The sequence below is a fragment of the Sinocyclocheilus rhinocerous genome, unplaced genomic scaffold, assembly GCF_001515625.1.
Source record: "Sinocyclocheilus rhinocerous isolate Xijiao unplaced genomic scaffold, SAMN03320098_v1.1 scaffold1084, whole genome shotgun sequence".
Classification (NCBI taxonomy): Eukaryota; Metazoa; Chordata; class Actinopteri; order Cypriniformes; family Cyprinidae; genus Sinocyclocheilus; species Sinocyclocheilus rhinocerous.
Window position 1 is genome coordinate 226,176 of NW_015656001.1, and position 10,040 is coordinate 236,215.

The 10,040-nt window shown below is 37.4% G+C and overlaps 1 protein-coding gene across 1 annotated transcript in view; it reads right to left on the reverse strand.

Annotated features, from left to right (window-relative positions):
• The window catches only part of LOC107719116 (G protein-activated inward rectifier potassium channel 4-like), a 25,012-nt gene extending 17,867 nt beyond the window's left edge, over nt 1–7,145 (reverse strand). Inside the window, exon 1 of the mRNA XM_016526459.1 lies at nt 6,730–7,145. The gene's annotated coding sequence lies outside the window, so the exon portion shown is untranslated. The remainder of the gene's footprint in view (nt 1–6,729) is intronic.
• Between the last annotated feature and the right edge of the window lie 2,895 nt (nt 7,146–10,040).

Here is a 10,040-nt window from a genome sequence, read left to right on the forward strand (position 1 = left end):
CAGTTAAATACACACACTTGTATGTCTCAAAATGCCCGTCTTTGCAAGTATCCTCATAAACAGTAATTTAGGTCTTAAGTGAAAGCAAACAGCTAAGAAAGAAAACACGTGTAACAGTATATTGGATCCAGGCGGCTCTTAAAGTGACAGCAGTCTAATATTCCTGCTGTCTGTCAATCATGTTAATCAAACAACAAATGAGAGAAAATCTCTCACTACTCTTGACAAAATCACTTTTGTAACTTTAATAAGAAGAAATGTATATATAGTTTACACAGTGAAGAATATGCAGTGTTTTTTTTTTACACTTGATTACTTTATACAATGTATGTTTCATTTCTAATTTATTTGTTCTACTGTAGTTTTTTTACCACCACTTAAAAGTCTGGGGTCAATACTTTTTTTTAAATTTTTTATCTATATCTTTATTCAGCAAGAAAACATTAAATTGATCAAAAGACACAGTAAAGACATATATACATTACAAGCAATTTCTATTTCAAATAAATGAAAAATTTACTTTCTATTCAGCAAAGTATCCTGGAAAATGCATTATGGTTTCCACAAAAAAAATATTAAACAGCACAACTGTTTTCAACAGTGATAATAATAAGAAATTTTTATTGAGCATCAAATCATCATATTATAATGATTTCTGAAGACTAAAGTAATTATGCTGAAAAATCAGCTTTAACGTCACAGTAATAAATTACATTTTAAAACATATTAAAATAGACAAGTTATTTTAAACTGTAATAATATTTCCCAATATTACTGTTTTTACTGTATTTTTACTCAAATAAATACAACCTTGATGATTATAAGAGACTTAAGATATAAAAAATCCTACCAACCCCAAACAGTAGTGTATATACTATGTAATATTTACATACAGCAAAAATATTAATAACAAATTGTACATACACTCAGTATGACAAGACTTAGAAGAATGGTGAAAAAGCAGGAGGGAATATTTCCATCATGTAGGCTGTCAGAATTAGATGGCCTCTCATTATGCACTTGTGTATTTACAAAGCCATTTTATCAGCAGCGGAGGGCATCTTCATCTCAAGTGATAAAATCATTTGCTTGTGTCTGGCAGCTGTCTATTCTCTGTGCAAAACAACACACAGGCGAGTGGAAAGGAAAGAGCCATCCGACATGGGCCAAAAATAGACCTGCATTTCCAAGGCTTTTGGTTCACTGTGCCACTCCATTATGGTGCTCGTGTAGAGCAGGTAAGGGTTTGGACATCATAGTTTCATAGATACCATCTCATGCATCTTTCAATAAACAAGGAGAAAGAGAAATCAAAGTCTTTAAAGGGACAGTGTGACCAAAAATGTTGTCATCATTTAATCACCCTCATGTCATTCCAAACCTGTATGACTTTATTTCTTCTGCTGAACACAATAGAAGAATGTTGATAACCAAACAGTTTCCGTTCCCATTGACTTCCATTTTTTGTCCATACCAAATATCAACAGGAGCCAAAACTGTTTGGTTACCAACCTCCCTCAAAATATCTTCTAATCATACAGGTTTGGAATGACATGAAGGTGAGTAAATGTTGACAATATTTTCATTTTTGGGTGAACTATTCATTTAAACTCTATTTTTCCCTCACAGATCTGACACTCTTCTAAGACCCATTTGAAAAAGTCTGAGTCTTAGGTTTCCCTTGGGAAAGCGGCTGTCCATTGGGAAAATTGTGTGTCCTGTTTCATTTTGAGTTTAATTACAGCCTTGGGTTACATCCTATGTCTCCATTTCATCTCAAATGAACAAAAGTGCACTTAAGAGGACCTGGACCAGGCCTTACCATTTCCTCATTAATCTATAGAGCCGGAAGGTAATCCATTACATGTATGAAGCACTATGGATCTCTTTTAGCCTGAGGTGCAATCATCACCTTAAAGAATGATGCTTGTCTCCATACAAATGGTAATTAACTGGGACTATGATGGCATATAAACATATATTGCTCATTATTTCTTTGACAAGTTCAATATACCAATTTATGGCAGATGCATGGGTGCAATTTTGAACGTATTACTAAATAAGGATGAACAAATTTGTGTCATGAATTCTAGAGCTAACACTATTAGATTAGAGAAAATTACGACTTGAATTTTGAATCTCCCACCTCATAAAACACCCAACAGTCCCTCTGTTCTTCCCAACCACAGTTCACTCTAAGAGTGTAACCATGTTTCACTTAAGTTCACAGCTGCCTGGGGGTTTGGGCTACATCATAATGGATTGTAAGCTGTGATCTCCATAAGTGAGAGACTCCACACACACCAGAGGAAATGTGCAGCGCGCATCACCTCGAGTCAACCTTGACACAGGCAAAAAACAACATCAACGTGAGCCGGGATGCAGAGGCAACGAACGCTACAGTGCTTGAGCCAATCTGCACTGCTGATGTTAAAGATGTTCATGGTTATATGTGGGGAAAGGGGCAAAGTATCACAGCTTTCTCTGAGTAAATCCATTACCCTGCTTTCTGACAGAAAACTACTGCAACTTTGGCTGAGTTAATATGAATTTATGGACCTCATTGCATTGCGGATCCAATCTCTGCTGTGTTTCATGTATGATGCAAGTCCTTGTTACAGTATGTGATTGTCTCTAAGTGCTGTATACAATCATAGTGCTGTGCATCACAGTGCTTAAAAAGGAAAACATGTGGAAAAGAACTTTGGTTCTTGTGGAAAAAAATACTAAATGTACAAAGTCAAGAGATCAGGATCATTTACAAGAGTTAATTTATGATCAGAGAGAAAGTGCAAAGTTATTTATGTTCATATGTGGTATAAAAACCACATGAAGGGTTTGAATTAATGGCATAGTTCAAAATAAAAACTCTATCATAATTTACTCGCACTGTATAAAAAAAAAAAAGTTGACCTAACTCAAAAAAATAAGGCAACCTATCGCACTCAACTTGTTAAGTTAACTCAACTAGCAACCGACAACTTAAAAACTTTAGTTCATCTAATGGATAAAAGTCAGTCTACTGAGTGTTAAAAGACCTGTCAGAGCAACCAAAGATTTTTTAGCATTTAGCAATGCTAATCTTTTATAACAATCCTCTTTCTTTTAGATTTGTGTTTATTTTTAAAGCCTTCTACATAATATGTGTAGTATTTGCCTTTTAAAACTAAAGGCAAACGTTTATGCTATAGGCAAATGTATTAAACAAGTTGCAATGGGATGCACATATACAGTACCTCAGCACACGATTCTCAACCATGGTGAGGATCAACAAATTTTAAATCAGTAAAATATGAACTCTGTTCCACATGACAGCTAACTGACAGTGACAGCAGCAGCAGCATAAATTAAGCCAGTAAAATTTAAAACGATAATATTTTAATAATAATCAACATAAAATGTTTTCAAGCTGCAATGCATGCTGGGAACTTGTGCAATATTGTTCAATGTCAAATTGTTTGTTCAGATGACTCCATTTGAAAGGTTGGGAGAACATTTGGATATGTTGTGAACAAATACTTGAGTATCTAAGTAAGGTAAACAAAACAACTTTTGCTAGCGACATGTTTAGAGTATTTTTGTTCAGTTCACACAAAAAATTAAACTGACTTCTTCTACTAAAAATTCTTTGTTCGGGCTACTTTTTTACATTGGTTAGTAGAACTTGTAGTAGACTGTAGTAGAACTAGTTGGATTTTTTACAGTGCACTTTTATGTTGCTCCAAACCTGTATGGAGTGGAACACAAAAGAAGAAATGTTTTTGCCCATACAGTGACAGTCAATGGGATCCAAAACAACCCAAATGAACCCTATTGACTTTTAGTATATGGACAAAAACACAGACATTTTTCAAAAACCTTTCATGTTCCACAGAAGAAAGTAAGTCATACAGGTTTGGAATAACACAAGAGTGAATAAATGATGACTGAATTTACATTTTTGGATCAACTATTCCTTAAAATAATGCTCTTTCTTTTTTTTGATATGGTATTTCGCAGTATAAAAAAAAAATACAGCCGAGACTGAAATCTCTCTCAAACTAGCCTTTTCATAGCAGTGAATAACAGTACTTGCTTTGGTAGTCTAAATCCACTTTATTTTCTATATGCATATGTCAGAATGTCAGATTAATTCTTTCAGTAGGTTAGCTATGTGTATGTTTATGTATGTTTAAATACGTAGCACCATGGTCCTGTGATGCATAACATTTCATTCCTTCATATGTCTCCATATATGGTGGAATGACAATAAAGCTCACTTGAACTCAGAAAAATGTAGATATAAGCATTCCCATGCACCAGAATGCCATCTAAGCATCCTAATACACCTCACAAACCTCACAGAGGCTGGATGTTGTTCACCTTTGGAATAATGTTCCCTGAACCATCCAAACATATGCCACTGTACTGGCTAGAAAAAAAAAAACTAAATTTGCCTGTAGGTCCGGTGAGACTTTGCCTTTTTAAAAACATTAATATGAATAACAGGGCATGATGAGCTCACAGTGCCCGAGGCTCGCTCCCTGTCAGTTCTAGAACTATGATTTATTCAATAGCCTTCTAGAAGTGCGAGCGACAACGGCCAGCTCCTGTACTCACATGAAAACCATGCCCAGGTTTATGTCTGAATTAATCATTCATGCATGTCAATTATTTAAGCATGCATGTAATTCGGACAGCGAAAGCCTCGCCATTTTTCAAAAGACAGCTGTAAACTACATGTAGAAAAATGGATAAACAACTGTCTTGCATACTGGCAAGGAAAAACGCAATGAATAAAAATCCAGTTCAAGTGAGATCTTGTAATCACAGCGAATAAATAAGCACTTTAAATCATATACAAATGACTGAAACATAGTGTATATAACTAGATGCATAATAGTAGGGGAAACTGGGGTGAGAAACCAAAGGTCAAGGTTTAGCTCGTTAATACAGGCTCCATTATAACCCCTTCTGGAAGATGCTGTAATTACACCATATTTCTCCATTAAAGGTTATTAAAAAATATCTGTATTCTGCATTATTTTTCATTTTGAAAAAAAAAAAAAATGCAAAAATGTAATTATATTAGATGGTAGATAGCACATATTTCACAAGTGCCTGATCCTTTTAGGAGGCTCTAAAAAAAGTGTGAAATTGACATAATTTTCCCTGTCTACTGCCGTTAACGTTATAGCTCAGCATAGTCATTAGTGAAGGGTTTGGGACTGTACATTTTCTTGTAGAGTCATCATTGTCATGATGTAATTTTCATGCTGTAAAAAAAGAAAACGGGCAGTATAACTGAGCACCCATGAGCTAAGATGGGATCCTCTGCCAGCTGTGGTGGAAGCGAAGTGCCATTGAAATAAATGGATACACTAATGACTAGTTATAGTCAGTTACCAGTTCAGCCAATCAAAAATGAGCTACAGGGGTGAAATTACTACAATACACACTGTAAAAAAATGCTTGTGATTTTAACAGTAAAAGACTGTAAAAATGCTACAGTAAAAACCTGTTAACAGGTTAACAGTAAGTTTCCATACTATATTCGGTGAATAAATGTAATAACATTTAATGTGATTCTACAGTAAAATACTGTTAAAAATACGGTTTTTGGAAGTGAAAAAGAAAAAGTCATTGTATAATTTACAGTGAAAAAAACGTAAATCGACACTCCCAGGATTCCCTGCATGACACTTCATATTTTATGTTTTTATTTTGTTGAAATAACGTTTCTTCTTAGTTTTTTCTTATCAGTTGTGTACACTAGGGTTTAATCTTACATCTTCGGTATTTTACCGTAAAGTGCATGATCACTACCCTCCTGAGTTGACAATGTGTACAGAAATGTACAGGACAAAAAACTATTTCAGTGTAAGAAAGTCATATTTCTAGCCTGATTTATAATGTGATTTAAGACAATATTAATCAGTGTCTCATCTGAATCAGCAGGTTCTTGCGTTCAATTTGATTTACAACATCAAAGCACAGTTTTCATCTACATTTGAAAAGCTGACCAGACCGAGAAGGGTTGTAACACTTTCCAAATACTTTGTTATACCCACAAAAATGGGATAGTGTATACATCTGCCACCAGTGTTGGGAAGGTTACTTTGGAAATGTAATAGGTTACAGATTACAAGTTACCCTACTTAAAATGTAATAAGTAGTGTAACTTTTCAATTACTTTATTAAAGTAATGTAACTGATTACATTTGATTACTTTTTGATTACTTTTCTAAATTTCTAATGTCCACACACACCGTTAGCATATATCTATTTGTTCTATATTTGCTTCCGAACTTTATTTGCTGATTAGATTAAAATGTTTCCTTTTCATTTACCTTTATAAATTAAAATGGTTCAAATGAAGTGAGGGTGGTGGAATGATAGTCTATAATAATTAAGTAAATTTGTATAGCCTGCCACAATAAAATTTTTTTTACAAATGACCATGTTTTCAGTTACAACACACCTTGGTAGTGGAGGTATAGGATAGGCTACTTGACATTAATTTACACAGTTAAGGGACAAATACTAGGTTTCTAAACTACTTTAATCTGAAGCAGACCAATATGGGAATATTATACAAAAACACGACACACATAGTGCAAAAACATATGGAATTACAATGACAACCGATTATCTGTCAAAATCGCGTCATGAATTGTAATAGTCTTGACATATCATAACACAATCACGAAACAAGTAAAACAGTCGATAAAAATAAAGCGTAATACTCACTTTCGTAGTTCAAGTTAGTTCCTTGCTTGGGTTCCCAGTGGCTCACCAATCCGAGCTCATTTAAAGCGAAGCGCGCACGCCAGTGTTTGCTTTAAAACATTGTCTCCAAGCGCAGAAAGAAATAATATGACGACGACTTGTAGGTCTTTAAACCGTTTCGCGTTAAAAGCACGTCCCATGAAGTCATACGAATTAAATAACGACTCGCGCAAAGCTAAACGCGAGCAGATCCACAGAAGATGAAGGTGTGCTGGAGGGATACTGGATGATCGTAGTGTCAGTGCGCTCGTTCAGTTCGCGGGAACATCGTGCATGATGATGTGGAATTGGTAGGCGAAACACAGAAGCATGAGCGAAAGCGTGATACACATGTCTCCTCCCCCAGGTCCTGCCTCACTCCAAGCGCGTACGGCACGCTGATGCATTATATCACTCATTTCATCAATGCATTTGACAAGGGATGCTGCTAAAGACATCATGTAGTTGTAAATCGATTCAGGATAATTCAATAATGACATATGTGATGCAACTGCACGGTAAGATCAATGACAACCTCTTATGTCTCAAGGCAAGGGTCACATCACATGCATGTGTAACACCAGTAATTATTTTATTTTAATATATATTTTATGTAAACTACATAAAATAAATGAATAAATACAAACAACACTGGACTTCGGATAAAAGTGAGTATATATATATATATATACAGTGGGTACGGAAAGTATTCAGACCCCCTTAAATTTTTCACTCTTTGTTATATTGCAGCCATTTGCTAAAATCATTTAAGTTAATTTTTTTTCCTCATTAATGTACACACAGCACCCCATATTGACAGAAAGAAACAGAATTGTTGACATCTTTGCAGATTTATTAAAAAAGAAAAACTGAAAAATGCTCAGTATTTAGTAGAAGCACCCATTTGATCTAATACAGCCATGAGTCTTATTGGGAAAGATGCAACAAGTTTTTCACACATGGATTTGGGGATCCTCTGCCATTCCTCCTTGCAAATCCTCTCCAGTTCTGTCAGGTTGGACGGTAAACGTTGGTGGACAGCCATTTTTAGGTCTCTCCAGAGATGCTCAATTGGGTTTAAGTCAGGGCTCTGGCTGGGCCATTCAAGAACAGTCACAGAGTTGTTGAGAAGCCACTCCTTCGTTATTTTAGCTGTGTGCTTAGGGTCATTGTCTTGTTGGAAGGTAAACCTTAGTTCCAGTCTGAGGTCCTGAGCACTCTGGAGAAGGTTTTCGCCCAGGATATCCCTGTACTTGGCCGCATTCATCTTTCCCTCGATTGCAACCAGTCGTCCTGTCCCTGCAGCTGAAAAACACCCCCACAGCATGATGCTGCCACCACCATGCTTCACTGTTGGGACTGTATTGGACAGGTGCCTGGTTTTCTCCACACATACCGCTTAGAATTAAGGCCAAAAAGTTCTATCTTGGTCTCATCAGACCAGAGAATCTTATTTCTCACCATCTTGGAGTCCTTCAGGTGTTTTTTTAGCAAACTCCATGCGGGCTTTCATGTGTCTTGAACTGAGGAGAGGCTTCCGTCGGGCCACTCTGCCATAAAGCCCCGACTGGTGGAGGGCTGCAGTGATGGTTGACTTTCTACAACTTTCTCCCATCTCCCGACTGCATCTCTGGAGCTCAGCCACAGTGATCTTTGGGTTCTTCTTTACCTCTCTCACCAAGGCTCTTCTCCCCCGATAGCTCAGTTTGGCCGGACGGCCAGCTCTAGGAAGGGTTCTGGCCGTCCCAAACGTCTTCCATTTAAGGATTATGGAGGCCACCGTGCTCTTAGGAACCTTAAGTGCAGCAGAAATTTTTTTGTAACCTTGACCAGATCTGTGCCTTGCCACAATTCTGTCTCTGAGCTCTTCAGGCAATTCCTTTGACCTCATGATTCTCATTTGCTCTGACATGCACTGTGAGCTGTAAGGTCTTATATAGACAGGTGTGTGGCTTTCCTAATCAAGTCCAATCAGTATAATCAAACACAGCTGGACTCAAATGAAGGTGTAGAACCATCTCAAGGATGATCAGAACAAATGGACAGCACCTGAGTTAAATATATGAGTGTCACAGCAAAGGGTCTGAATACTTAAGACCATGTGATATTTCAGTTTTTCTTTTTGAATAAATCTGCAAAAATGTCAACAATTCTGTGTTTTTCTGTCAATATGGGGTGCTATGTGTACATTAATGAGGAAAAAAAATTAACTTAAATGATTTTAACAAATGGCTGCAATAATAACAAAGAGTGAAAAATTTAAGGGGGTCTGAATACTTTCCGTACCCACTGTATACACACACACACACACACACACACAACATTTTTGCAGATTTATTCAAAAAGAAAAACTGAAATATCACATGGTCTTAAGTATTCAGACCCTTTGCTGTGACACTCATATATTTAACTCAGGTGCTGTCCATTTCTTCTGATCATCCTTGAGATGGTTCTACACCTTCATTTGAGTCCAGCTGTGTTTGATTATACTGATTGGACTTGATTAGGAAAGCCACACACCTGTCTATATAAGACCTTACAGCTCACAGTGCATGTCAGAGCAAATGAGAATCATGAGGTCAAAGGAATTGCCTGAAGAGCTCAGAGACAGAATTGTGGCAAGGCACAGATCTGGCCAAGGTTACAGAAAAATTTCTGCTGCACTTAAGGTTCCTAAGAGCACGGTGGCCTCCATAATCCTTAAATGGAAGACGTTTGGGATGACCAGAACCCTTCCTAGAGCTGGCCGTCCGGCCAAACTGAGCTATCGGGGGAGAAGAGCCTTGGTGAGAGAGGTAAAGAAGAACCCAAAGATCACTGTGGCTGAGCTCCAGAGATGCAGTCGGGAGATGGGAGAAAGTTGTAGAAAGTCAACCATCACTGCAGCCCTCCACCAGTTGGGGCTTTATGGCAGAGTGGCCCGACGGAAGCCTCTCCTCAGTTCAAGACACATGAAAGCCCGCATGGAGTTTGCTAAAAAAACACCTGAAGGACTCCAAGATGGTGAGAAATAAGATTCTCTGGTCTGATGAGACCAAGATAGAACTTTTTGGCCTTAATTCTAAGCGGTATGTGTGGAGAAAACCAGGCACTGCTCATCACCTGTCCCAACAGTGAAGCATGGTGGTGGCAGCATCATGCTGTGGGGGTGTTTTTCAGCTGCAGGGACAGGACGACTGGTTGCAATCGAGGGAAAGATGAATGCGGCCAAGTACAGGGATATCCTGGGCGAAAACCTTCTCCAGAGTGCTCAGGACCTCAGACTGGAACTAAGGTTTACCTTCCAACAAGAC